At 37.5% G+C, this 27,262-nt stretch overlaps 2 pseudogenes; one reads left to right on the top strand and one right to left on the bottom strand.

Moving 5' to 3' along the window:
- Positions 1–678: 678 nt before the first annotated feature.
- LOC139855081 (uncharacterized) lies at positions 679–5,139 on the bottom strand (annotated as a pseudogene).
- Positions 5,140–5,395: 256 nt separating this feature from the next.
- LOC139856407 (small nucleolar RNA R71) lies at positions 5,396–5,509 on the top strand (annotated as a pseudogene).
- Positions 5,510–27,262: the final 21,753 nt, after the last annotated feature.

Here is a 27,262-nt window from a genome sequence, read left to right as displayed (position 1 = left end):
CATCATACAATATCCCTCATCAAATTCTCTCTCCACTATATATGCCGAAGGAAAACGCATATTTTCCGAATTACAAAATCTAAAAGTTCCGTTTCCTCCTTCAAAAGTGATAGAACCTGCACCTGGGTCGATTTTACAATCCGCGGTTACAATGAATCCACGCCCGACTAACAATGGAACATCTTCATCCGTAGGCATATCAAAAATGGTGAATGGTACTTCAAGGAAGACACCTTTCACACTAACCATTACATCACAAAGTACATCAAGTGCCTGAGACTTAGTATTGTTTCCAAGTGTGATGACCGCATCGGATTTAGTCAACGAACATAGAGAACATTTATCATGAAATAATCGCTTGTACGTCATGTATGACATGATATTAATTGTTGACCCCTTATCGGCAATCACCTTGAATTCACGATGATCATTAGCAAAATGGGGTAAGACCCTAACGAAACTCAATTCGAACAATACTTCCCCTAGGTCTTCTTCTTGACGACGGAACTCCGGCCTTCCCTTAACATCTTCTTCCAATGACAACTTTTCATCAAACTCATCAAAACATTCATCTGAAATAACCTCAGAAACCGCGTCCTCTGGCGCATCATCAAATCGCCCATCATCATCCCAAACGTCACAATTGGGCATCCGACTAATAGTAACATTTTGATCAAGTCACGCATCAATGTTCTCTTTACTAACATAATTCTTTGATTCGTTCACCCGAATTGTTCTAAGTTGATGAACTTTCATGGGTTCAAACCGAATTGTTTCAACTACCCTAGCATCACCAAGCGACAAACCAGAAGCAATTTTCAATCGTTGCCCATTAACTAAGAACGGCTCCCCACCTTTCGGATCTTTTATTTCAATTGCCCCATACGGAGTAACCTTAGTAACCACATAGGGACCGTTCCACTTACTTCTCAACTTACCCGCAAATAACTTTAGCCTTGAATTAAACAACCACACACTTTGCCCCACTTCAAACATCTGCCTTAGAATTTGCTTATCATGAAACGCTTTCGTTTTCTCTTTGTAAATTTTTGAACTTTCATAAGCATCGCGTCTCAACTCATCCAGCACCGATAGGTCTAACTTTCTTGCTTTTCCTGCCTCATCCATGCTCATGTTCACCTGTTTAATAGCCCATTCTGCACGATGCTCGATTTCAACAGGTAAGTGACATGCCTTCCCATAAACAAGTCGATAAGGTGAAGTACCAATAGGGGTTTTATAAGCTGTCCGGTAAGCCCAAAGCGCATCGTCTAGTCTTAAAGACCAATCTTTGCGATTAGGATTTACGGTTTTTCCTAAAATCCTTTTAAATTCCCTATTAGATACTTCCACTTGCCCACTTGTTTGGGGATGGTAAGGCGTAGCAATTCGGTGATTTACCCCATAATCCCTTAAGAGTTTAGCAAAATGCGAGTTCTTAAAGTGCGAACCCCCGTCACTACTTATAGCCTTAGGTACACCATGACGACAAAAAATATTTTTCTTAACAAACTTTAGGACAACTTTGTGGTCATTGGTCCGAGTAGCCTCAGCCTCCACCCACTTGGAGACATAATCAACGGATACTAGTATATACTCAAACCTAAAAGAAGGTGGAAAGGGTCCCATAAAATCTATGCCCCAAACATCAAAGATTTCACAAACCAAAAGTGGGTTCATGGGCATTTCATTATGCTTATAGATTCCCCCCATCCTTTGACACCTAGCACAATTTTTCACATACTCACACGCGTCTTTAAAAATAGTAGGCCAAAAGAAACCTGAGTCGAGTACTTTGTACCCGGTTTTCTTGACTCCATAATGTCCTCCACATGCAAAAGTATGACAATGAGCTAGAATGTCCTTATGCTCATCTTCCGCCACACATCTTCTTATGATTTGGTCGGGTCCAATTTAGTAAAGAATCGGGTCCTCCCAAATATAATGCTTAACCTGCGATAAAAAGTAATCCCTCTTGTACTTATTCCAATGCTCCGGTATCTTGTTAGTCACCAAATAATTAACGATATGCGCGAACCAAGGTACCTGCACAACACTAAACAAACACTCGTCCGGGAAATTTTCCTGGATTGGTTTAGCAGGGTCAAACGGTGGCGGGGGTATCCTAGATAAATGGTCGGCTACCACATTTTCAATACCCTTTTTATCCCTTATTTCCAAATCAAACTCTTGTAGCAATAAGATCCACCTAATCAATCTGGGCTTAGACTCTTTCTTATCAAGCAAGTGCCTTAGGGCACTATGGTCTGAAAAGACAACTACCTTAGACCCCCACAAGTATGATCTAAATTTGTCTAAGGCAAACACGACTGCTAATAATTCTTTCTCGGTTGTGGTATAGTTCACTTGGGCATCCGAGAACGTCTTACTAGCATAATAGATAACAACCAGTTTCCTATCAACTCTTTGACCCAAAACAGCCCCAACCGCAAAATCGCTAGCGTCGCACATAATTTCAAATGGTTTAGTCCAATCGGGTGACTGCAAAATGGGTGCTTCGGTCAACTTACGCTTAAGGGTGTTAAAGGCCTCCTTACATTGGTCATCAAAGTCAAAAGGTGCGTCTTTTAATAACAAATTACACAATGGTTTAGAAATAACGCTAAAATTTTTGATAAACCTACGGTAGAATCCTGCATGTCCCAAAAACGATCTTACCCCCTTAACATTGGTTGGTGGAGGTAATGTAGCAATAAGTTGAACTTTTGCTCTATCGACTTTGAATCCCCGTTCAGACACAATGTGTCCCAAAACCACCCATTCCCTTACCATAAAGTGGCTCTTTTCCCAACTAAGGATAAGGTTGGTCTCGGTACACCTCTTTAAAACTTTTTCCAACATACTCAAACACGACTCAAAAGAGTTGCCAAATATTGAAAAATCATCCATGAAAATTTCTAAAGACTCGCCTATTAACTCTGAAAAAATACTCATCATACACCTTTGAAAAGTAGCAGGTGCATTACATAAATCAAAAGGCATTCGTCTAAAGGCATAAGTTCCATAAGGACAAGTAAAAGTCATTTTTTCTTGGTCATTAGGGTGAATAGGTATTTGATTATATCCCGAATACCCATCTAAGAAACAATAAAATTTATGACCTGACAACTTTTCGATGATTTGATCAATAAAAGGCAAGGGAAAGTGATCCTTTGAAGTTGCAGCATTTAACTTCCTGTAGTCAATACATACCCGCCAACCCGTCACGGGACGGGTTGTGATCTTTTCATCTTCCTCCGTTTCCATTACCGTTATCCCAGCTTTCTTTGGCACTGTTTGCGTGGGGCTTACCCACTGACTATCTGAAATAGGGAAAATAATCCCTGCATCTAACCACTTGAGAACTTCCTTCTTTACAACTTCCTGCATATTCAGGTTTAACATGCATTGCGTATCATGAGCAGGTTTAACCTCCGGATCTGTAACTATCCTATGCATACATACTGAGGGACTTATCCCTTTCAAATCAGCTATCGTCCACCCTACTGCAGCCTTGTACTTATGAAGCACTTCCATTAAAGCTTTTTTCTGCACACCTGTCAAATCTGAAGCAATAATAACTGGCAAAGTGCCGTCAGTACCTAAAAATGCATACTTCAAATGAGAAGGTAAGGGTTTTAACTCAAGAGTCGGTGGTGACTCTAGTGAAGGTCTCGTATTAGTATCAATGGATTTAGGTAATGGCTCATATTTATGAGTCCATGGTGGCAACCTAGCATCCATTGTACTTGCTACTGCTAGTTCTACTGCCTTGACCTCTTCACACTCAACATCCTCTTCGTTACCTAAGAAAAATATTTCTACTGGGTCATTGGTGATTAGGTGAGAGGAATTCTTTTCCACTAATTCATCAATCACATCTATCCGATAGCATTCATGGACATCTGGTGTATGAAGAGAATTAAAGATATTAATTCTCATCTTGCGATTCCCAAAAGATATGTCCATTGCACCCGTTCGACAATTAATGTGAGCATTAATGGTGGCCAAAAACGGGTGTCCCAAGATTATAGTGGGTTGGGCATCTCTATTCCTAGGTTCAATGTCCATAACAACAAAGTCAACCGGGTAATAGAAATCTTCCACCGTTATTATCACATCTTCTAATATCCCCCTAGGCGTTTTGATTGACTGGTCCGCTAGTTGAATAATTATGTCGCTTCTTTTCATTAAACCCAATTCAAATCGGTCAACTAGACAAAAAGGTAAATTATTAATGCTAGCTCCTAAGTCCAATAACGCCTTTTTCACATTCACGTTTCCTACAGCCACAGCTATCAACGGGGTCCCTGGGTCCTTAAACTTAGGTGAAAGTGTACCCGAAATAAACACACTTAAGTGCTCGGTTAGCTCCACCTTTTTGGGTAAAGTCGCCCTTTCCTTCCTATTTTGAGTGCAAAGGTCCTTTAAAAATTTAGCATAAGACGGGACTTGCCTAATAGCATCGAGAAGGGGTAAATTTATCTTAACCTGCTTAAACGTTTCCCACATGTCCTCTGGTTGTGGTCCCTTTTTCCCATAAGGGAATTGGTTTGGGGACTCTAAAGCCTTGGGAAATGGAACGGTTTTTGATTCCGCCTCCACTTTCCCAGCCTCATTAACGATTGGTTCGGTCTTTTTCACCCCCTCCCCATGATTATCATTTTCACTTACCTCTTCCTCATCAAGAACAATAGGAGACTTACTTGACTCTTATTACACTACCTCTTTTTCACCAACCTTATTGTCATACTTCTTTCCGCTTCTCAAGGTACCTACCATGTTAACGCTATGCCCTTTTCCTTGATCCTTATGATTTGGATTTAGAACCGTGTTGCTTGGAATTGTACCTGGTTCCCTATTTCCCTTACTTTCCGCTACATTACCGATCTCCTTAGACAATGCACCAATCGACTTATTTTGCACTTCTATCATTTTTCGCATTTCGGAGATGAACGCATCTATCTTAGCATCCGAACTAGATGGTTGATTGGTTGAAGTACTGTTTTGATTTACCAGTGGAATCCCATTTCTACATCCATATGAAAAGTGAGAAGGATCTTCACAAATCTCACATACTTCCTGAACCTGCAAAATATTACAAGCAAGACCCTGATTTGGGTTGTTAAATATAAGCATTTTCAAATCATCAAATTCCTGCTCTAAGTTCCTAGATGAACCACCCGAATCAGAAACATGATTCACTCGGGAGGTACTAGGTTGTTTACGATCAACCGAAGCTTGGGTTTTTGAACCCTTGCTTAACTGTTCAAAGAACGCCCATTCATCATCACTAGACCGAGTTAAGAATGCCTCACCACTAGCCGCTAAAAGAAACTGCCTGTTTTGGGAATCTAAACTATCATAGAAAACTTTAACCAATTCCCACTTGGGTATCTCATGATGTGGACATGCCCTAAGTAACTCCTTCAGACGTTCATACGCTTCATGAAATAATTCACCCGGTAATTGTTTAAAAGATTTTATTTGCGTACGCATGTCTGAGGTTTTACTTATGGGGTAAAATTCTTCTAAAAATCGTTTTTTCATCTCCGCCCAAGTATTAATTGATGGAATTTAACAACTTTATAAACAACATGTCCTTGAAGTTTATATGTTCATAAAGCCATTTTATGATAGTTAAAGAAAGCGGAAGCAAGCAAGATGATGATGAAGATGATGGAATGCAAGCTTCTAACTTGAAGCCTCAAGTGTGTAATACCCCAAGCAATGACCCCAACACCCTTGCCTTTAATTAGGATTTGAATGACACTTGACTTAAGCTTGTAAAACAGAAACTAAGAACCTATTTTTGACCAAGAAAGGCCACGGCCAACAGCAGCTGGATAGAGGAGTTGTGCAATTTTTTTCAAGTGTATTTGATGTGTATTGCATGTATCTTTTGTCTCCAAGAGAGCCTAGGTACTTATGCTTCTTGAAAATAGAAGTAGCCATTCAAATGGGTAGTCAAATGGCATGCCTACATGGACTCCAATGCCACTCACAAGATGTAATTAAAATAAGTTTTATAAAAGATAAATTTTATAAAACTATTTCATATTACTTCCATTCCATTTTATATATATATATATACATTTTATTATATAAAACCAATTTATATAAAAATGTAACATAAATTAATTAAATATTTAACCTATAAATAATTAAATCCATATTATATAAATTATTCCATAATTTATATAAATATGTACACATCAAGTAATATTTCAGAAAACCATTTTTCTTAAAGTTCAAGTGTCGCGTATTTAATCAATGATCCAATCGTCAAGATTAAATACGGATAAGGTGTCAGTAAGCTTGTTATTGGGTATGACCCGACTTGGATCAAAACACATTAGCCACATTAATTAAATATGTCTCTCGGGCATACGAAATACCTTCAATCTCCCACTTGCATGAGAAACATAAGAAATTAATGCAAGTGACGGATACCACCTAACGACCGTCCATCACCCCCAATATGTTATGACTTTGTGCCATTCAATAACATCATCCCCTTCGAGTTCCCATCTCGAATATGAATAGGTGAATCTTTCATTCTATCCTTTCGTCCTAGATGTCACGTTAAATCCAAGAGACACAGAGTGATCACTCTCTTTTAGATTTAACTTTATCAGGCCTTAGACATCTGACTCTCAACGAATAAGAGGGACAAATTCCATCTTGATTACATACGTCCTAGATATATACTTTGCATTACACCTGAGCTCTTCCTTATGAACTACCATATTTCAAAATAGCGAAGGAAAGAATCAAGGTACAATACTTGGTAAATATCTGAACCCAATATGTATCTCAGGTCGGAGGATACAATGATATTCGCCTTTACTCAAGATTACATGTGATCAACCACAAAGGCTCCATTTAGTAAATCTTGAGGGCGGGTCTTCCAATATTTGTATCCCACAAATATCTATGAACCTTGGTTGCAACCTTGCCCCACATTCATCCCGTGAATGTATACCAATCCAAGTTCATAATAGTCTAAACCTCACACTTGCTCCCACAAATGTGATCGACTATGGAATTTAGAATAATAGCTTATTCATGGATAAAATATGCAAAATAGGAACTTGACTCAAGATTAATAAATTAACACCATAATTATATTAATGAGTTTGAACAATTTCGTTCTGTTACAATACTTAAAACAGATCATGACCAATCACTAGAATATCGAAGCCCTAAAGCACAAACATGTCCTGCATGTTTTGATCCATGTAAGAGCTTCGTGAGTGGATCCGCTATGTTAAGATCTATGTGAACTTTGCGAATACATATCTTTCCCTTTTCAACTTCATCCCTTATGTAGTTGAATCTCCACTCAATGTGACGGGTCTTTTGGTGAGCACGAGGTTCTTTGATTTGAGCAATTGCACCCTCGTTGTCACAAAAGATCTCAAGAGGGTCCTGAATGAAAGGGACTACTCCTACGTCATCGATGAATTTCTTCATCCATGCAACTTCCTGAGCTGCCAATGATGCGACGATGTACTCCGACTCTGTAGTGGATAAAGCAACAACATCCTGTTTTGAACTCTTCTAAGAGACCGCACCTTCATTTAACGTGAAGACATAACCGGATTGTGATCGAGAATCATCTCGATCAGTTTGGAAACTCGAGTCCACGTAACCTTTTATAGCGAGTTCTTCTTCACCAGATCCATATATTAGAAACATATCCTTAGTCCTCCTAAGGTATTTCAATATACTTTTAACCGCAATCCAATGACAGTTTCCAGGGTTATTCTGGTATCTACTTGTCAAGCTTAGGGCGCATGACACATCCGGTCTAGTGCATATCATTGCATACATGATTGACCCAATAGCAGATGCATACGGGACTCTCTTCATTCTCTCTTGTTCATCTTTTGTGGTAGGGCACTGAGATGAACTGAGAAGTATTCCTCTTTGAATATGTACCAAACCACTCTTAGAGTTCTCCATCTTGAACCTTTTCAAGACCTTTTCAAAGTATGCACTTTGATTCAAACCTATCATTTTCTTGGATCTATCCCTGTAGATCCCAATCCCCAAAACGTATTGTGCTTCTCCAAGATCCTTAATGGAGAAGCATTTACTTAGCCAAGTTTTAACACCTTCCATTGTCGGAATATCATTTCCAAATAACAATATGTCATCCACATACAGTACAAGGAACATGATAGTGCTCCCACTAGCTTTCTTGTATACACAAGCTTCATCACCATTTTTATTGAAGCCAAATTTCTTGGCCTCCTCATTAAAACGATGATTCCACATTCTAGATGCTTGTTTCAATCCATAGATTGGCTTCTTTAACTTGCATACCTTTTTAGGATATTTCGGATCAACAAAACCTTCAGGCTGAACCATATAGACATCTTCCGCAAGATATCCATTTAGTAAAGCGGTCTTGACATCCATTTGCCATATTTCATAATCATAATGAGCAACAATGGCAAATAATATCCTAATAGACTTTAGCATTGCCACGGGCGAAAAAGTTTCATCATAGTCAACCCCTTGAGTTTGAGTGAAACCTTTTGCTACAAGTCTAGCTTTATATGTATCCAAGTTTCCATGTATGTTGGTTTTCATTTTGAAAAGCCATTTACAATCAACTAGCCTTGAGCCAGTAGGTTGTTCAACAAGTTCCCAAACTTGGTTGTCATACATGGATTGCATCTCAGCGTTCATGGCTTCCTGCCATTTATCCTTATCAATCCTTGATAAGGCATCTTGGTAGTTTGTTGGTTCATCCAAATCAACCAAATAGCAACCATCCATGAGAAACCCATATCTCTCAGGAGGATTACTAATTCTACCAGATCTGCGAACGTCTTGTGTATTTTGATCATCCATTTGATTACTCTCAACATTTTCATGTTGAGTGCTAGTGTCAACCAATTGTGTATCATCTACTCGATCTTGAACCTCTTCAAGATCTATCTTCCTTTCACTATTCCCTTCCATTAGGAACTTAGTTTCAAGGAATTCTGCCTTCCGAGCAACAAATACATTTTGCTCGGATGGATCATAGAAATAGTATCCCATATCATCCTTGGGATATCCTATGAAGATACACTTCGTGGATCGAGCATTCAACTTATTAGGGACATAACGCTTAGGGTAAGCTTCACATCCCCATACCCTTAAGTATGATAGAGATGGAGGTTTTCCAAACCACATCTCATGAGGTGTTCGTTCCACTTTCTTGGTTGGGGCCATATTTAAAATATGAGCCGCGGAGCATAGACAATAACACCAAAATGATAGAGGTAATGAGCTTCTAGCCATCATAGATCAAACCATATCCATTAGGGTTCGGTTCCTCCTTTCGGAAACTCCATTTAGTTGGGGTGTTCCAGGAGGAGTGAGTTGCGAGATAATCCCGCAACTTCTAAGATGATCTTGGAAAGCATCGCTTAGGTATTCACCTCATCTATCGGTACGAAGTACCTTGATTGTCTTATTGAGTTGATTTTGTACTTCGTTTTGATACTCTTTGAATGCTTCAAAAGTTTCGTCCTTATGTCTTAACAAATAGAAATATCCGAAATGACTGAAGTCATCAATGAAAGTAACGAGGTATATTTCACCATTCCTAGTTATGGGCTTAAAGTGAAATGTCCCGTTGATTAAAAACGTTCCATATTAATTGATTTCGTTACGAGGTTTTGACCTCTATATGAGACGTTTTTCAAAAACTGCATTCATTTTAAAACAAACCATAACCTTTATTTCATCAATAAAGGTTTAAAAAGCTTTACGTAGATTATCAAATAATGATAATCTAAAATATCCTGTTTACACACGACCATTACATAATGGTTTACAATACAAATATGTTACAACAAAATAAGTTTCTTGAATGCAGTTTTTACACAATATCATACAAGCATGGACTCCAAATCTCGTCCTTATTTAAGTATGTGACAGCGGAAGCTCTTAATAATCACCTGAGAATAAACATGCTTAAAACGTCAACAAAAATGTTGGTGAGTTATAGGTTTAACCTATATATATCAAATCATAATAATAGACCACAAGATTTCATATTTCAATACACATCCCATACATAGAGATAAAAATCATTCATATGGTGAACACCTGGTAACCGACATTAACAAGATGCATATATAAGAATATCCCCATCATTCCGGGACACCCTTCGGATATGATATAAATTTCGAAGTACTAAAGCATCCGGTACTTTGGATGGGGTTTGTTAGGCCCAATAGATCTATTTTTAGGATTCGCGTCAATTAGGGTGTCTGTTCCCTAATTTTTAGATTACCAGACTTAATAAAAAGGGGCATATTCGATTTCGATAATTCAACCATAGAATGTAGTTTCACGTACTTGTGTCTATTTTGTAAATCATTTATAAAACCTGCATGTATTCTCATCCCAAAAATATTAGATTTTAAAAGTGGGACTATAACTCACTTTCACATATTTTTACTTCGTCGGGAAGTAAGACTTGGCCACTGGTTGATTCACGAACCTATAACAATATATACATATATATCAAAGTATGTTCAAAATATATTTACAACACTTTTAATATATTTTGATGTTTTAAGTTTATTAAGTCAGCTGTCCTCGTTAGTAACCTACAACTAGTTGTCCACGGTTAGATGTACAGAAATAAATCGATAAATATTATCTTGAATCAATCCACGACCCAGTGTATACGTATCTCAGTATTGATCACAACTCAAACTATATATATTTTGGAATCAACCTCAACCCTGTATAGCTAACTCCAACATTCACATATAGAGTGTCTATGGTTGTTCCGAAATATATATAGATGTGTCGACATGATAGGTCGAAACATTGTATACGTGTCTATGGTATCTCAAGATTACATAATATACAATACAAGTTGATTAAGTTATGGTTGGAATAGATTTGTTACCAATTTTCACGTAGGTAAAATGAGAAAAATTATCCAATCTTGTTTTACCCATAACTTCTTCATTTTAAATCCGTTTTGAGTGAATCAGATTGCTATGGTTTCATATTGAACTCTATTTTATGAATCTAAAAAGAAAAAGTATAGGTTTATAGTCGTAAAAATAAGTTACAAGTCGTTTTTGTAAAGGTAGTCATTTCAGTCGAAAGAACGACGTCTAGATGACCATTTTAGAAAACATACTTCTACTTTGAGTTTAACCATAATTTTTGGATATAGTTTCATGTTCATAATAAAAATCATTTTCTCAGAATAACAACTTTTAAATCAAAGTTTATCATAGTTTTTAATTAACTAACCCAAAACAGCCCGCGGTGTTACTACGACGGCGTAAATCAGGTTTTACGGTGTTTTTCGTGTTTCCAGGTTTTAAATCATTAAGTTAGCATATCATATAGATATAGAACATGTGTTTAGTTGATTTTAAAAGTCAAGTTAGAAGGATTAACTTTTGTTTGCGAACAAGTTTAGAATTAACTAAACTATGTTCTAGTGATTACAAGTTTAAACCTTCGAATAAGATAGCTTTATATGTATGAATCGAATGATGTTATGAACATCATCACTACCTTAAGTTCCTTGGATAAACCTACTGGAAAGGAGAAAAATGGATCTAGCTTCAACGGATCCTTGGATGGCTCGAAGTTCTTGAAGCAGAATCATGACACGAAAACAAGTTCAAGTAAGATCATCACTTGAAATAAGATTGTTATAGTTACAGAAATTGAACCAAAGTTTGAATATGATTATTACCTTGTATTAGAATGATAACCTACTGTAAGAAACAAAGATTTCTTGAGGTTGGATGATCACCTTACAAGATTGGAAGTGAGCTAGCAAACTTGAAAGTATTCTTGATTTTATGTAACTAGAACTTGTAGAATATATGAAGAACACTTAGAACTTGAAGATAGAACTTGAGAGAGATCAATTAGATAAAGAAAATTGAAGAATGAAAGTGTTTGTAGGTGTTTTTGGTTGTTGGTGTATGGATTAGATATAAAGGATATGTAATTTTGTTTTCATGTAAATAAGTCATGAATGATTACTCATATTTTTGTAATTTTATGAGATATTTCATGCTAGTTGCCAAATGATGGTTCCCACATGTGTTAGGTGACTCACATGGGCTGCTAAGAGCTGATCATTGGAGTGTATATACCAATAGTACATACATCTAAAAGCTGTGTATTGTACGAGTATGAATACGGGTGCATACGAGTAGAATTGTTGATGAAACTGAACGAGGATGTAATTGTAAGCATTTTTGTTAAGTAGAAGTATTTTGATAAGTGTATTGAAGTCTTTCAAAAGTGTATAAATACATATTAAAACACTACATGTATATACATTTTAACTGAGTCGTTAAGTCATCGTTAGTCGTTACATGTAAGTGTTGTTTTGAAACCTTTAGGTTAACGATCTTGTTAAATATTGTTAACCCAATGTTTATAATATCAAATGAGATTTTAAATTATTATATTATCATGATATTATCATGTATGAATATCTCTTAATATGATATATATACATTAAATGTCTTTACAACGATAATCGTTACATATATGTCTCGTTTAAAAATCATTAAGTTAGTAGTCTTGTTTTTACATATGTAGTTCATTGTTAATATACTTAATGATATGTTTACTTATCATAATATCATGTTAACTATATATATATATCCATATATATGTCATCATATAGTTTTTACAAGTTTTAACGTTCGTGAATCACCGGTCAACTTGGGTGGTCAATTGTCTATATGAAACATATTTCAATTAATCAAGTCTTAACAAGTTTGATTGCTTAACATGTTGGAAACATTTAATCATGTAAATATCAATCTCAATTAATATATATAAACATGGAAAAGTTCGGGTCACTACATAAAGGGTCCACATACATCCGAATGTATTAATCCCAATAAGTCCTTAGCCCTTTCATAGGTCCCTTTGAAAGGTGCTTTAGTCATTTTGCCTTGTAAACAAGATTCACATACATCATACTAGTCTAGTTCATTTGATTTCAAAAGTTCATTCTTTTGAAGTGTATGCATTCGATTCTTGTTTATGTGACCAAGGCGACAATGCCATAAGTAGGAATCACTCAAATCCCTTTTGAGTTTCTTAGTGTTTGCATGGAACATTGAGCTATTGTATGATGTGTCATCATGAACCAATTCATAAATACCATTTGAAGGCGAAGCCTTAAAATAGAACACATTATCTAAAGAAACATGGATATCATCATTAATAAAATTAAGACTAAAACCATATTGTTTCAAACGGGATACAGAAATAATGTTTCGAGACAAATCGGGTGCGTATAAAACATTTTTCAAAATAAGCTCCAAACCACTTGGTAGCTTCAAAACAAAGTCTCCTTGAGCTTTCACTTGCACCCTTGCTCTATTTCCCATGAAGAGACTTGTTGTTCCCGCATCCTGATCACTTCTTTTGAACCCCTGCAAAGAATTGCATATGTGAGTTCTACATCCTGTGTCTAATACCCATGTATTAGAAGAAGTAATACTAAGCTCAATGTATACTGTAACAACCCGAGTTTTTCCGTTAAAACTTCTGTTAAATACTTGACGATCGTTAGTTAAATCATACAATTTTCATACGCCAATTTTTTTTCCCAGAATAGTTAACAGTGGCTACGTGAAACTTTTTCGTATTTAAAGTAATTAAATGCGTACTTAATCCTTAGTGGATTACTTGAATTAATATGTTATATTAATTAGTGAACTTAATTCGGTTGACGAATTAAACTAGAAACGATACGATTAAAGTTAATCGCCTAGAAAACTTTTCAGTTAACGGAACTCTGAAAAACGATAGAATAATTATTCTTAATAATTATTGAACTTATGAAAGAAATTTAATTTATTATTTACTTAATGAATTAAACAAGGTGATTTTGTTTCAACGACTAGTTAACGTTCCGGAGATTCGGTACGGTTAATGGCACTCGAAACGAACCACGCTCGAACGAGCTTTTACACAAAACGAGCCCGAGAGAGGCCACATGGCCATGACCTCATACCTCATCATCCTTGGTCTCATGAGTAGCCAATGCATGTTGACTATTAGTTTAGGCCCATGTTTGTTGACTTTTGGTTGTTTAGAACACTAACTATATTCTCTTAATTTCTAAGTAACAAGAGAACATGTCCCATTCTTTTTCCTATCATTCTTGCTCCATGATTGCAGCCCCATACACACCAAATAATCCCATACCTTCATCCCTACAATTCTCCATCAAGTTTTGATCACTTGCTTTTGCTTCTTTGATCAATATTGTTGCTTGCATCGTTCTCTACGCGTTTGTATAAATGATTTTGTGATCAAAGGTATAAACACATAAACTCTAATCTCTAAAATCAGATTGTTATTAAGGTTTCATGGATTAGGTTGTCTATTGCTCAAGTCTTGATGTTTGATGAATACTAGATGCGATAAATTGCTCGTCTTGATTGTTTTATGCGAAAACCGAATTTGTATTTGATGTGTACAGTAATTTTAATTTTTCAATTATATGATATTATATTATAATTAGATTCCTTGCGAAAAACTATTGATTTTAGGCTTTGGATTCGCTTGATTTCATTTCCGGATGATCAAGTTATGGCCAATTGAAATTAACGTTGTGTTTTTGTGATTGATCAGAAATCTGGGTTTGATAGACCATGAATTGGATTGTGGAATTTACACTATTGGATAGGTAATTTAAAAACACTCAGTTTACACTAGGATATCATGTCTTTTGCTTATGTAAAACCCGAGATATGCTTGAATTAGTGTAAAAGTAGTTTTATACAGCACTTGCATGAAAACGACCTTGTATGATAAAATGTGTTAGCTTCTGTGATTAAAGATTTGCATATTTGAAATCTACACAAAAATTAATTCATCTTTCATGTAGATATCATAGGCTAATTGTATCTAGATCTTTGGCTAATCGAGTGCGAATGTGACTAGCGAAACTAGAATCGAATCTGTAAATTGCTCGCTGTTTTATACTCTGTGGATTGTGTTTATTGAATGAGCATGTAAGCTTCTGGAATATGAATTTTAACATGATATGTGACTTATTGTTAGTTTATGTCAATCTCTGAAACCTTATGCATTGGGCACAATAGGGCCATACTTTATGTAAATTCTGATTTGAGCTGAAAAACTGAATGTTCAATTTGCATGAATAAACTGTACAAATTGGCTAAACCAAAATTGCTCGATTTTTGATATGTGTTAGTTTAACTTGTTTTTGAACTATGGATACTGGTATTTTATCGATTGCATATTCCTAACTCCGGTTATAGCTAAAACCAAATCAGTACGCGGTCAGAAACTGACTTGGTGAACCTCAAATGTACCCCTTCTGATTCCCGACTTTTATTTATCGTATGAGACCCTGGCCGGAATTTTTGGAATCAATTTTGAGTATACTTATGATCTGGAGTTTGCCATGTTTACTTGAATTTTGTACTATGAGATAATATGCTAAGTTTGCTACATGTACATGAACTTTGTGCACAACGATAAACTGAAATTGTGAAATTGACCAATTATGATCTAAAACGTGTTGTTTGACTTAGGTTTGATATGTTGACCAAAATTTGACATGAACCTACTGATGTTGACTTTAGTTGACTACTTTGACCAATTTTGACTTTCGGTTTGACTTCGGTTGACTTTGTTTGACTTGCATGAATTAGTTGACTGTATGTTGACTTCTACTTTGAAACGCGTCGATTCGAGCAATAAGACAACTTATACTATGAAACCACACTTGTTTAAGACATATTTATTGACCAACCTAAATACATATACTTAGGTTGCATTACTCGGCTATAAACCGTACAAGTAAATTGTCCACTTTTCAATCCGAGCTTTATTCAAAGGTGAGTCTACAGTCCCGCTTTTTACATGTTTTCAGGGATGAGAATACACGCTGTTATACTTATATTATCAAATGCTTTTTGTATTGACACGAGTACTATATCTGCATATTGAGTTTGTACACAAAGCCTCTAGCTTGAATACTTTAAATACCATCGGTGTAGGCACAATTTAGATGGACGGATCCGTTAGGTTGACAACCTCACCCGCTATAAAAACTGTGGTGCATTTACTTTGAACATAATACATTCGTACAAGTGTATAACATTTTTATGAGGTAAAGGCAAGTATATTGGATTCTATACTTGGGTCATTGCTAGTATTCAGGTGCTCATAGATTATGCAAACATTTCGCAACTTGGAGTTGTACTTGTAAAATCTCGTTGTCAAGGAAACTAAACTATATTTCTGATAACTGTTTTTCAGATACTATACAACGTTATTTAAAATTGTGATTTACGAACAAATGAGATAAAACTTGACATGGTATTGTCTATGAATATTTGAAACTTGACATGATATTGTCTACAAATGATTGAAACTTGACATGGTAGTGTCAACAAACTTTTGAAATGGGACACGGAGTTGTCTAACTTTTAACATTGAACCTTGGTGATCTTCCACTAATAACCATTTTCAAAATGTATTTCTTAAACATACTGTATTGTTTACCTAAAACCTGTAGATTCACTCAACATTGTTGTTGATCCGTTTTGCGTGTTTTATTCTCAGGTATTAATTGCTTCCGCTGTAGAATATTGCTGTTACGTAGAAGTCAAGCCAAGCACTGGGACCAGAGTTAACATTCCATTAAAGGGATTTTTGACGGGGTGTTAAAGATGGTATCAGAGCTTTGGCTATAGGGAACTAGGATACATTAGTGTGTCTAATCGTAGGGCGCATTAGTGAAGTCTAGTCTATAGCCGTGTGTCTTGGATGACTTTTATACACCATACATGCACTATTTGCTTCACAATACGACATGTAGGGCTACACATTACATCATGTACATATACACCCTATACCCATATGATATGGACTTGAACTAAACGTTATACTACGAATCACATACGTACACGCGACGCGAGATTTAACTAAATTAAGTTGATTACGCCATCTTAAACTTATGGAGTTATGTCGAATGGAAATGTGAGATAGCGTAATGTAATGACCGGGATTACATTACGGTAACTCATATAGAAGTTCCGACATCGCAAAATAAGGAATTGGGAGCGAGTCAAGTAGGTTACTTGGATAAATACCGTTTAGAACATAAACCGTTTAATTTCAAATATGAGTAGAAATTTACACCGTACGATTTAATTGTTATTATAACCTATAAGGAGCGTGTAATCACGTCACAATTCGACACTACCCGACACTGTCCGTCACCCCTGATTTCTACTTGGCACTACGAAGTGTAACAGACTGAAACCCGGGCTAGTTGTAAGTTGCCTATTTTGCCCTTAGGGTTTGTGCTTAGTCTTAAGTGCTTTTATTTTAATTATTTTATTAGTGTTTTATTATAATTGTGTTGTGACCAGTTTGTGACAAGGGTCCCAGAACAGGTTGGTTTATTTAATTTGGACTCCGTTAGGACCGCCTAAGGAGATACGAAAGGTTATCAGATAAGATAACTGGTAAATACCCGTGTGTTGTGGGGTATGGGTTTTAATACCCACTTAAGAGTGTAAACTGCTTCTATTTTCTCATTTCTAGACTTTTCTCAAACAAGTACGTACCAAACTTATCTCATCTCAAACCCTAATTGATCTAAGTCTTAAATTGGATTATGAGGCTTTAAGGATTGATTCATATCATCCTTGTGATCATTTATCCAGGTTTGTTAGCTTGAATTCGTGCTTTAATTCATAGAAATTGGGTTTTGGGTGTAAATGGGTTTTTGATGAATTTTGAGCTTGAATCTTCATATTATGTGTTTGTATGTGTTAATTGATGTTAGAAATAGGTTGTATATATGTTTAGTAGCTTTCATGTGCTTAAAAACGGATCAAAAACACTCAAAAATCGAGTTTTGGGCGAAAAATGCTCAAAATTAGCGTAAGAAGTTCGAAACCCAGTTGCTACAGTATTTTGCTACAGTACCCGAACTACTACAGTGTCACTATTTGCTACAGTTCCGAGTTGGTACAGTGCTCGAGTTGCTACAGTACGCGAGTTGCTACAGTGTCACTATTTGCTACAGTACCGTTAAGAAATTGAAACGGGCGTAACTTTCAAAACGTAACTCCGTTTTTGATGAATAAACTATCGTTAGAATCGTAATAAAGAATAATTTTTAATGATGAACTTTTAAGAAACTAGATCAAACTATTTTTGGGCCGGAAAAGGAGTTTTAGTGTGTATGTCGTGTTTTGCACGCACCTCTATGCCATTATTGAGTGGAGTCATGATGTAGACTCATAAAATTATGAATATATGGTGTTATGACCTAGTTAATCGTATGAAATGATTATATTATTTATTGGATATGTATATTAACTTTGTTTGTGTTGTTCTCAGGTTATAAGGACGAGGAGGAAGCTCAGAAATAATAACTGAGCAGTTGCTGGTAATTGGTGAGTGGGTCTATCTCCGGATAGAGTTTAAGTAGCATATCATGCTACTGTGGTTGACTCTTTTACCATGCATAGTGTAGAAATTGCCATGTTAGAATAATATAGTATGCCTGATGTTGTATGTGATTTATGTGTACACTGTGTGAATGGCACCAGTCGGGCTTAGGGAGACTGGGGACTCGAGACCGTGCCTAGGAGAGGTTAGAGTCCGTATGAGGTCAACCGTGCCTAGGGGAGGTTGGGTCCATAGGCTACTGATTGTGGAGTATAGTGTGAATGATGCATCCCCTGCATCTGGATAACTATACTGTGAATTGAGTAGCAGGGACTATCGGTAGACTCAAGTCCGATCAGCTGGGAGTCGTGTGCTCGTACAAGCCGCCGATCCTCGTATTGTCTTATTATATGTTAGTTGGTAGTTAGCAAGTACTGTTGATGTATATAGCTTGTGTGTGGCTAAAGCTATATCTGTTAGATAGATTCCATTCACTTAGCGGTGCGCTAATCCCCCACATATTCTCCCCTTGCAGGTTTAGGTACTGCTAGTCGGGAAGGGTGCTATTGCAAAAGACATGTTTGACAACCCAACTCTGATGTGGACTTTTGTATAAATAATGTTTTGTGATAACGTAACACCGTTGTGTAAACTTAAACGTAATGACGTGACTTATATTCTGTTTATTAATAAAGTCTTCCGCTGTGTATTTAAAAAAAAATGGCCGGTGTTACAAGTTGGTATCAGAGCATGGTTTGGCAGCAAATACGTGCGCGTATTTTGTTCCCAAACCCTGAGGCAAGTCAAACATGTCTGTGGGAGTGGGGGCTAAGTGAAAAATAGGATATACGTGTGTTAGTTGTGATTGAACTAACTGTTATCCACTAAGCTTTTGTGTGAGCTGTTTTGTAGCACAGGTATGGCTGATAGAAACGCAACTGGCCCATCTAACCCCGGAACATTTAGAGCACCAGAAGAAGGTGTTGAGTCAGATGATGATCAGAGTAGTTACATCCTTTAGTTAGAAAGCAAGCTAAAAGAGGCCGAGGACAAAATTAATGAACTTGAATTGGTGAGGCATTCTGGAAATGATGATACACCACCTGGATTCCCAACCGCGCAATCCCAAACGATACCTAATGTTCCCCAGAACCAGTTTCAGAATCAAATACCTAACCAATATTATATGCCACCACAAAACACCTTTACTTACCAAAATCCCATGATGATGAATCCATACCAAATGCAAATGTTCCATCAACCTTACATGCAACCACCCAAAAGATGTACGTTTAAGAACTTCCGTGATTGCAAACCCTTCGAGTTCTCTGGAAGTACTGATCCGACTTTAACTCTCAATTGGTTGCGAGAAGTTGAAAGGGTATTTGAAGCGTGTCAGTGTGAACCCGAGCTGAAGGTAACATATGCTAGTAGACTGTTGAAGGGTAGGGCTATGATTTGGTGGGATTCTTTGATTTCTAGTATACAAAAAGAGCAAGTGAGTATGATCACATGGGAGCAGTTTCACTGGAAGGTGTGTGAACAATATTGTAATCCATTTGATATGAACCGAATCAAGACTGAGTTTCTTGAAATGAAGATGACACCTCAAATGACGATCGATGAGGTAGTAGAGAAGTTTATGGATAAACTGAGGTTTGTACAACAATGGGTGCCAGACGAAGCATCTCGTATCCAGCATTTTGTTAATATCATTCTGCCTGAGTACAGAACTTTTGTTAGAACAGCTACATCATTGTCTCAAGCTGTTGTGATGGCTAAGATGGTAGAAAGTGATGTTCAGGCTGCCAGAAACAGAATGTTTGGTAATGTGCTACAACAAGGTGGGCAAGTATCTGGTCAATCAGGATCTAAATTCAAGAAGTCTAGTGGGTTTAAATCGAAGGGTAAAAGTGGTCAGAGTAGTACTGGATCTGGATCAGGTAAAGGGAATTGGTGTCACACGTGTCGATCTTCTCACAGTGGTCAGTGTTCTGAGGCTACAAGAAGATGCTTAAAGTGTGGTGTTGTTGGGCATGAGTCTTCAGCATGCCCGTATCCGAATAGTGTGTGTTGGAGTTGTCACAAACCAGGGCATCGTGCAATTAGTTGTCCGTCGAAGAGTGGTAGTTCCGGGGCAGGGTCAGGGGCGCGTTCAGCATCAGCTGGAGGGTCAACTGCCTCGAGTGGGCAGAAGAGGAAGAACCCTCCAACAGCAGAGGCTAGAGCTTTTCAGATGTCGGTGGAAAATGCTGTGGCAACCGACGAAGTAATCACCGGTATGTTTCTAATCAACTCAATACCTGCTCGCGTATTGTTTGATTGTGGTGCCAATAGGTGTTTTATGTCTCTAGATTTCTGTGCTAAGTTGAATTTACCAGCTACTGTGTTACCCAAGTCGGTTAGTGTAGAAGTAGCTGATGGTAAGACCACACCCGTCACAACATATGTGACTGGGGTTTGTATAGAGATCGAAGGGAAGTCTTTCCCGGTGACTTGTTTAGTGTTACCTATTCCTAGCTTTGATGTAGTACTAGGAATGGATTGGTTGAGCTCGCTTAGGGCTAATATTAAGTGTGATAGGAAAATGATTACCTTTCGTTCGACCGATGGAACCCGTGTTGTGGCCCGAGGGGAGCGGGGAGGGTATAATTTTCTGTTGATAACCATGATGAAAGCGAAAAAGTCGATGGCAAAGGGTTGTGAATCATTTCTTGCATATGTGATTGATGCGAAGAAAGAAAAGAAAACAGTGGCCGATATTCCGATAGTATCAGAATTTCTCGAAGTGTTCCCAGATGAGTTACCAGGTCTGCCGCCGGCAAGGGAAGTTGAATATAAGATTGAATTGGTTCCTGGAACAACTCCAGTTACAAAAGCTCCATACCGATTAGCGCCGTCTGAAATCCGTGAAATGATGTCACAGATTCAAGAACTATTAGATCGTGGGTTTATCCGACCGAGTTCTTCACCGTGGGGTGCTCCGGTATTGTTTGTTAAAAAGAAAGATGGGTCAATGTGTATGTGTATTGTTTATCGTGAATTGAACAAAAGAACAGTGAAGAATAAGTATCCGTTACCTCGAATAGACGATTTGTTCGATCAGTTACAGGGTGCTTCATTCTTTTCTAAGATAGACTTACGATCCGGATATCATCAGGTTCGTGTTGCTGAATCAGATATACCGAAAACAGCGTTCAGAACAAGGTATGGTCATTATGAATTTCTTGTCATGCCGTTTGGGTTGACGAATGCGCCAGCAATCTTCATGGATCTAATGAATAGAGTGTGTCGCCCGTTCTTAGATAAGTTTGTGATTGTGTTTATAGATGATATACTAGTGTATTCAAAGACCGAAAGTGAACATGCTGAACATCTGAGACAGGTTTTGAACATGTTGAAACGTGAACAACTATTTGCAAAATTTTCAAAGTGTGAATTTTGGTTACGTGAAGTGCAGTTTTTGGGTCATGTGATTTGTGCCGAAGGTATAAAAGTTGATCCGACAAAGATAGAAGCGGTAATGAATTGGAATTCTCCGAAGACTCCGACTGAGATTAAGAGTTTTCTGGGATTAGCCGGTTATTATCGCAGATTTATCAAGGATTTCTCGAAAATAGCGGGTCTGTTGACTAAGTTGACTCGTAAAGATGTAGCCTTTCGATGGACTGATGAACAGGAAAAGGCTTTTCAGATTTTGAAACAGCTACTGTGTCAGGCACCAGTGTTAGCTTTACCAGAAGGTTCAGACAACTTCGTGGTATACTGTGATGCATCATATGCTGGGTTGGGTTGTGTATTAATGCAAAGAGATAAAGTAATCGCCTACGCCTCGCGACAGTTGAAAGTTCATGAGAAGAATTATCCAGTGCATGATCTTGAAATGGCTGCAGTAGTGTTTGCTTTGAAACTGTGGAGACACTATTTGTATGGAACCCATTGTGTTATATGTACAGATCACAAGAGTTTGCAGTGTATCTTCTCACAGAAAGAATTGAATATGCGTCAGAGACGATGGCAAGAGTTGATCAAAGATTACGATTGTGAAATTAAATATCATCCGGGTAAGGAAAATGTGGTTGCAGATGCGCTAAGTCGTAAAAATTCAAGTGAAAATGTGAAATTTCTTCGTTTGAATATAACTTCAGATTTGATTAACAGCTTAAAAACCATTCAGGCCTGTGCTTTAGAGGACGAACATATTAAATCTGAACAAATGATCAAACGAAAAGTGGACTTAATTGATGACTCACGTGGACTAAAGACCTTAAACAATCGTGTTTGGGTGCCTAAGCTTGGAGATTTGAGGGATTTAATCATGACGGAAGCTCACAAATCCAGATTGACAGTACATCCGGGTAGTAATAAGATGTATCATGATTTGAAAACAGTGTATTGGTGACCAACAATGAAATCAGATATCGCCCGTTATGTCGAAAAGTGTCATATATGTGCTCAAGTGAAGGCCGAACATCAGAAACCTTATGGTTCATTACGTCAGTTACAGATTCCAGAGTGGAAATGGGAACATATAACGATGGATTTTGTGACCAAATTACCTCGAACTCAGAAAAGACATGATATGATTTGGGTAATAGTGGATCGTCTAACTAAAAGCGCTCATTTTCTTGCTACTCGTGAGACAGCTTCGTTAAGTGAGTTAGCCGAATTGTATGTGAAAGAAATAGTTAGTCGTCATGGTGTGCCGTTATCGATCGTTTCAGACAGAGATTCCAGATTTGTGTCAAGTTTTTGGAATAGTCTTCAACAGAATCTGGGTACACGTGTGAATTTAAGTACAGCTTATCATCCTCAGACAGACGGACAGAGTGAAAGAACAATACAGACTTTGGAGGATATGTTAAGGGCTTGTGTGTTAGAATACGGTGGTTCGTGGGATACACATTTGCCGTTGGTCGAATTCGCGTATAATAATTCATATTATTCGAGTATAGGGATGCCGCCCTATGAAATGTTATACGGTCGCCGTTGCGGAACTCCGACTTTTTGGTTAGAAGCCGGGGAGAAACAGTTTGCAGGTCCCGAAATTGTTCAAATGACAGCCGAAAAAGTTGCAATTGCGAGAGAAAAGTTAAAAGCCGCTAGAGATAGGCAGAAAATGTATGCTGATCCGCGTAGACTTCCGGTAACCTTTAATGTGGGTGAACGAGTGTATCTAAAAGTTTCGCCGTGGAAAGGGGTTATCAGATTCGGTAAACGTGGTAAGTTAGCACCGAGATTTATTGGTCCGTTTCCGATCAGTGAAGTGTTGAATGATCAGACTGTGGTGTTAAATCTTCCGTCAGAGTTATCTGGTATTCATAATACATTCAACGTGTGTTATCTTCGTAAGTGTAAAGTCGACGATGAAACACAACTTCTTCCTTTAGAAGATTTAAGGGTTGATTTGAATAAGAAATTGGTGGAAGAGCCGGTCCGTGTGGTTGACCAAAAGGTGACTAAGCTGAGAAAGAAAGAGATTCTGATGGTGTTGATTGAGTGAAAACACAGTTTGGGATCTAATCTTACGTGGGAAACGGAAGAGTTGATGAGAAAACGCTACCCTCGTTTGTTTGACCAAGACCAGATTTCGAGGACGGAATCTTCTTAAGGGGGTGGATTTGTAACAGACTGAAACCCGGGCTAGTTGTAAGTTGCCTATTTTGCCCTTAGGGTTTGTGCTTAGTCTTAAGTGCTTTTATTTTAATTATTTTATTAGTGTTTTATTATAATTGTGTTGTGACCAGTTTGTGACAAGGGTCCCAGAACAGGTTGGTTTATTTAATTTGGACTCCGTTAGGACCGCCTAAGGAGATACGAAAGGTTATCAGATAAGATAACTGGTAAATACCCGTGTGTTGTGGGGTATGGGTTTTAATACCCACTTAAGAGTGTAAACTGCTTCTATTTTCTCATTTCTAGACTTTTCTCAAACAAGTACGTACCAAACTTATCTCATCTCAAACCCTAATTGATCTAAGTCTTAAATTGGATTATGAGGCTTTAAGGATTGATTGATATCATCCTTGTGATCATTTATCCAGGTTTGTTAGCTTGAATTCGTGCTTTAATTCATAGAAATTGGGTTTTGGGTGTAAATGGGTTTTTGATGAATTTTGAGCTTGAATCTTCATATTATGTGTTTGTATGTGTTAATTGATGTTAGAAATAGGTTGTATATATGTTTAGTAGCTTTCATGTGCTTAAAACGGATCAAAAACACTCAAAAATCGAGTTTTGGGCGAAAAATGCTCAAAATTAGCGTAAGAAGTTCGAAACCCAGTTGCTACAGTATTTTGCTACAGTATTTTGCTACAGTACCCGAACTGCTACAGTGTCACTATTTGCTACAGTGTCACTATTTGCTACAGTGCCGAGTTGGTACAGTGCTCGAGTTGCTACAGTACGCGAGTTGCTACAGTGTCACTATTTGCTACAGTACCGTTATGAAATTGAAACGGGCGTAACTTTCAAAACGTAACTCCGTTTTTGATGAATAAACTATCGTTAGAATCGTAATAAAGAATACTTTTTAATGGTGAACTTTTAAGAAACTAGATCAAACTATTTTTGGGCCGGAAAAGGAGTTTTAGTGTGTATGTCGTGTTTTGCACGCACCTGTATGCCATTATTGAGTGGAGTCATGATGTAGACTCATAAAATTATGAATATATGGTGTTATGACCTAGTTAATCATATGAAATGATTATATTATTTATTGGATATGTATATTAATTTTGTTTGTGTTGTTCTCGGGTTATAAGGACAAGGAGGAAGCTCAGAAATAATAACTGAGCAGTTGCTGGTAATTGGTGAGTGGATCTATCTCCGGATAGAGTTTAAGTAGCATATCATGCTACTGTGGTTGACTCTTTTACCATGCATAGTGTAGAAATTGCCATGTTAGAATAATATAGTATGCCTGATGTTGTATGTGATTTATGTGTACACTGTGTGAATGGCACCAGTCGGGCTTAGGGAGACTGGGGACTCGAGACCGTGCCTAGGAGAGGTTAGAGTCCGTATGAGGTCAACCGTGCCTAGGGGAGGTTGGGTCCATAGGCTACTGATTGTGGAGTATAGTGTGAATGATGCATCCCCTGCATCTGGATAACTATACTGTGAATTGAGTAGCAGGGACTATCGGTAGACTCAAGTCCGATCAGCTGGGAGTCATGTGCTCGTACAAGCCGCCGATCCTCGTATTGTCTTATTATATGTTAGTTGGTAGTTAGCAAGTACTGTTGATGTATATAGCTTGTGTGTGGCTTAAGCTATATCTGTTAGATAGATTCCATTCACTTAGCGGTGCGCTAATCCCCCACATATTCTCCCCTTGCAGGTTTAGGTACTGCTAGTCGGGAAGGGTGCTATTGCAAAAGACATGTTTGACAACCCAACTCTGATGTGGACTTTTGTATAAATAATGTTTTGTGATAACGTAACACCGTTGTGTAAACTTAAACGTAATGACGTGGCTTATATTCTGTTTGTTAATAAAGTCTTCCGCTGTGTATTTAAAAAAAAAAAATGGCCGGTGTTACACGAAGACACTGCCTGGACATACTCATCATCTTATACCACTACTTCTTGCTATTTATTGTTGGTTACTACTACTCAACGCCGCCTCTCACCACTAGTCGCGACCGATCACTACTTCTCACTGCTTATCATTTTTGATCCACCGACATCATACTGCAATTATTGTACCAATTACATATAGGCTAATCCTGTCGCTATCATACTTATTATATTAGATTTTTTCTGATATATTTCCTAAATTTCCTCCGTAAATTACGAAAATCTTTTTGCTATATACACGTATTCAAGGAGACAAACATAGCATCCAACACTCAATTCATATCAAACCCTATTCCAAACACATAATATGGATTTCTCATCTGATTCCTCGAGCTCCATGGACAGCGTAACCGGAACGAACGAACCTATTAGCCATCATCTTTTCTGGATGAATTGGGGGTGGGTTCGTAGTCGACTTAATCAATGGAGGCGAGAAGAAGGCGATCCCTTCCACCAATCGAATTCACCTCTTGGTGAAGAACCTGAAGCACTTATCGGCGAACCAATCCGGAACACCATTTTCACCCTCATTTCCACGATATCCAGCCACGAATATCTAATATCCAGAATTCTAGATCTTATTCATCCACTTGTCCGAACCGCCAATCATCCCAGAATAGTAGAAGAAGTCAACGAGCTTCGCGCTCGAGTAGTGGCTCTGGAGAATAAGGTGCGAAATCTAAGAGCATCAGCAGCACCAGCAGCATAGCCGGCACCAACAGTACCATCAACATCACCACCAACAGCATCAGCTTCACCAACAACAACATCCGCATCCCACACCTCAACATCACACTCGGTACTTCGGATATCAACATCATACACCCCATAGATACCAAGGAATATTAGTAATTGTGAGTTAAGATGTATTGACTCATTCTTCCTGAAAAAAATAAAAATTATATATGTATACTTTATATATATATATGGTTTGGAACAATAATAAATCTTTTCGTACTAAACTATTATGTGTGAATCTTAACTAGTATGTACTACTTGGTTAAATCATATCACTAATATGCTATGATGTACATCCTTCGTTAATGACTTAACAATCATTAATCACTGCTTCAGCACAATAAACTCCATTTCATAATAAACTAAGTGTATTATTCAAATACATGTTTGATTTTTCACTTCTATTTTCGATGTACTCGAAACTTTCTAGAAAACATTATTCGTGCCTTGTAAATTTCACAAGAACTTCACGAGCATCAAT

This window comes from Rutidosis leptorrhynchoides, chromosome 6 (genome assembly GCF_046630445.1).
Source record: "Rutidosis leptorrhynchoides isolate AG116_Rl617_1_P2 chromosome 6, CSIRO_AGI_Rlap_v1, whole genome shotgun sequence".
NCBI classification, from domain to species: domain Eukaryota; kingdom Viridiplantae; phylum Streptophyta; class Magnoliopsida; order Asterales; family Asteraceae; genus Rutidosis; species Rutidosis leptorrhynchoides.
This window is presented reverse-complemented; position numbering and strand designations above follow the sequence as displayed.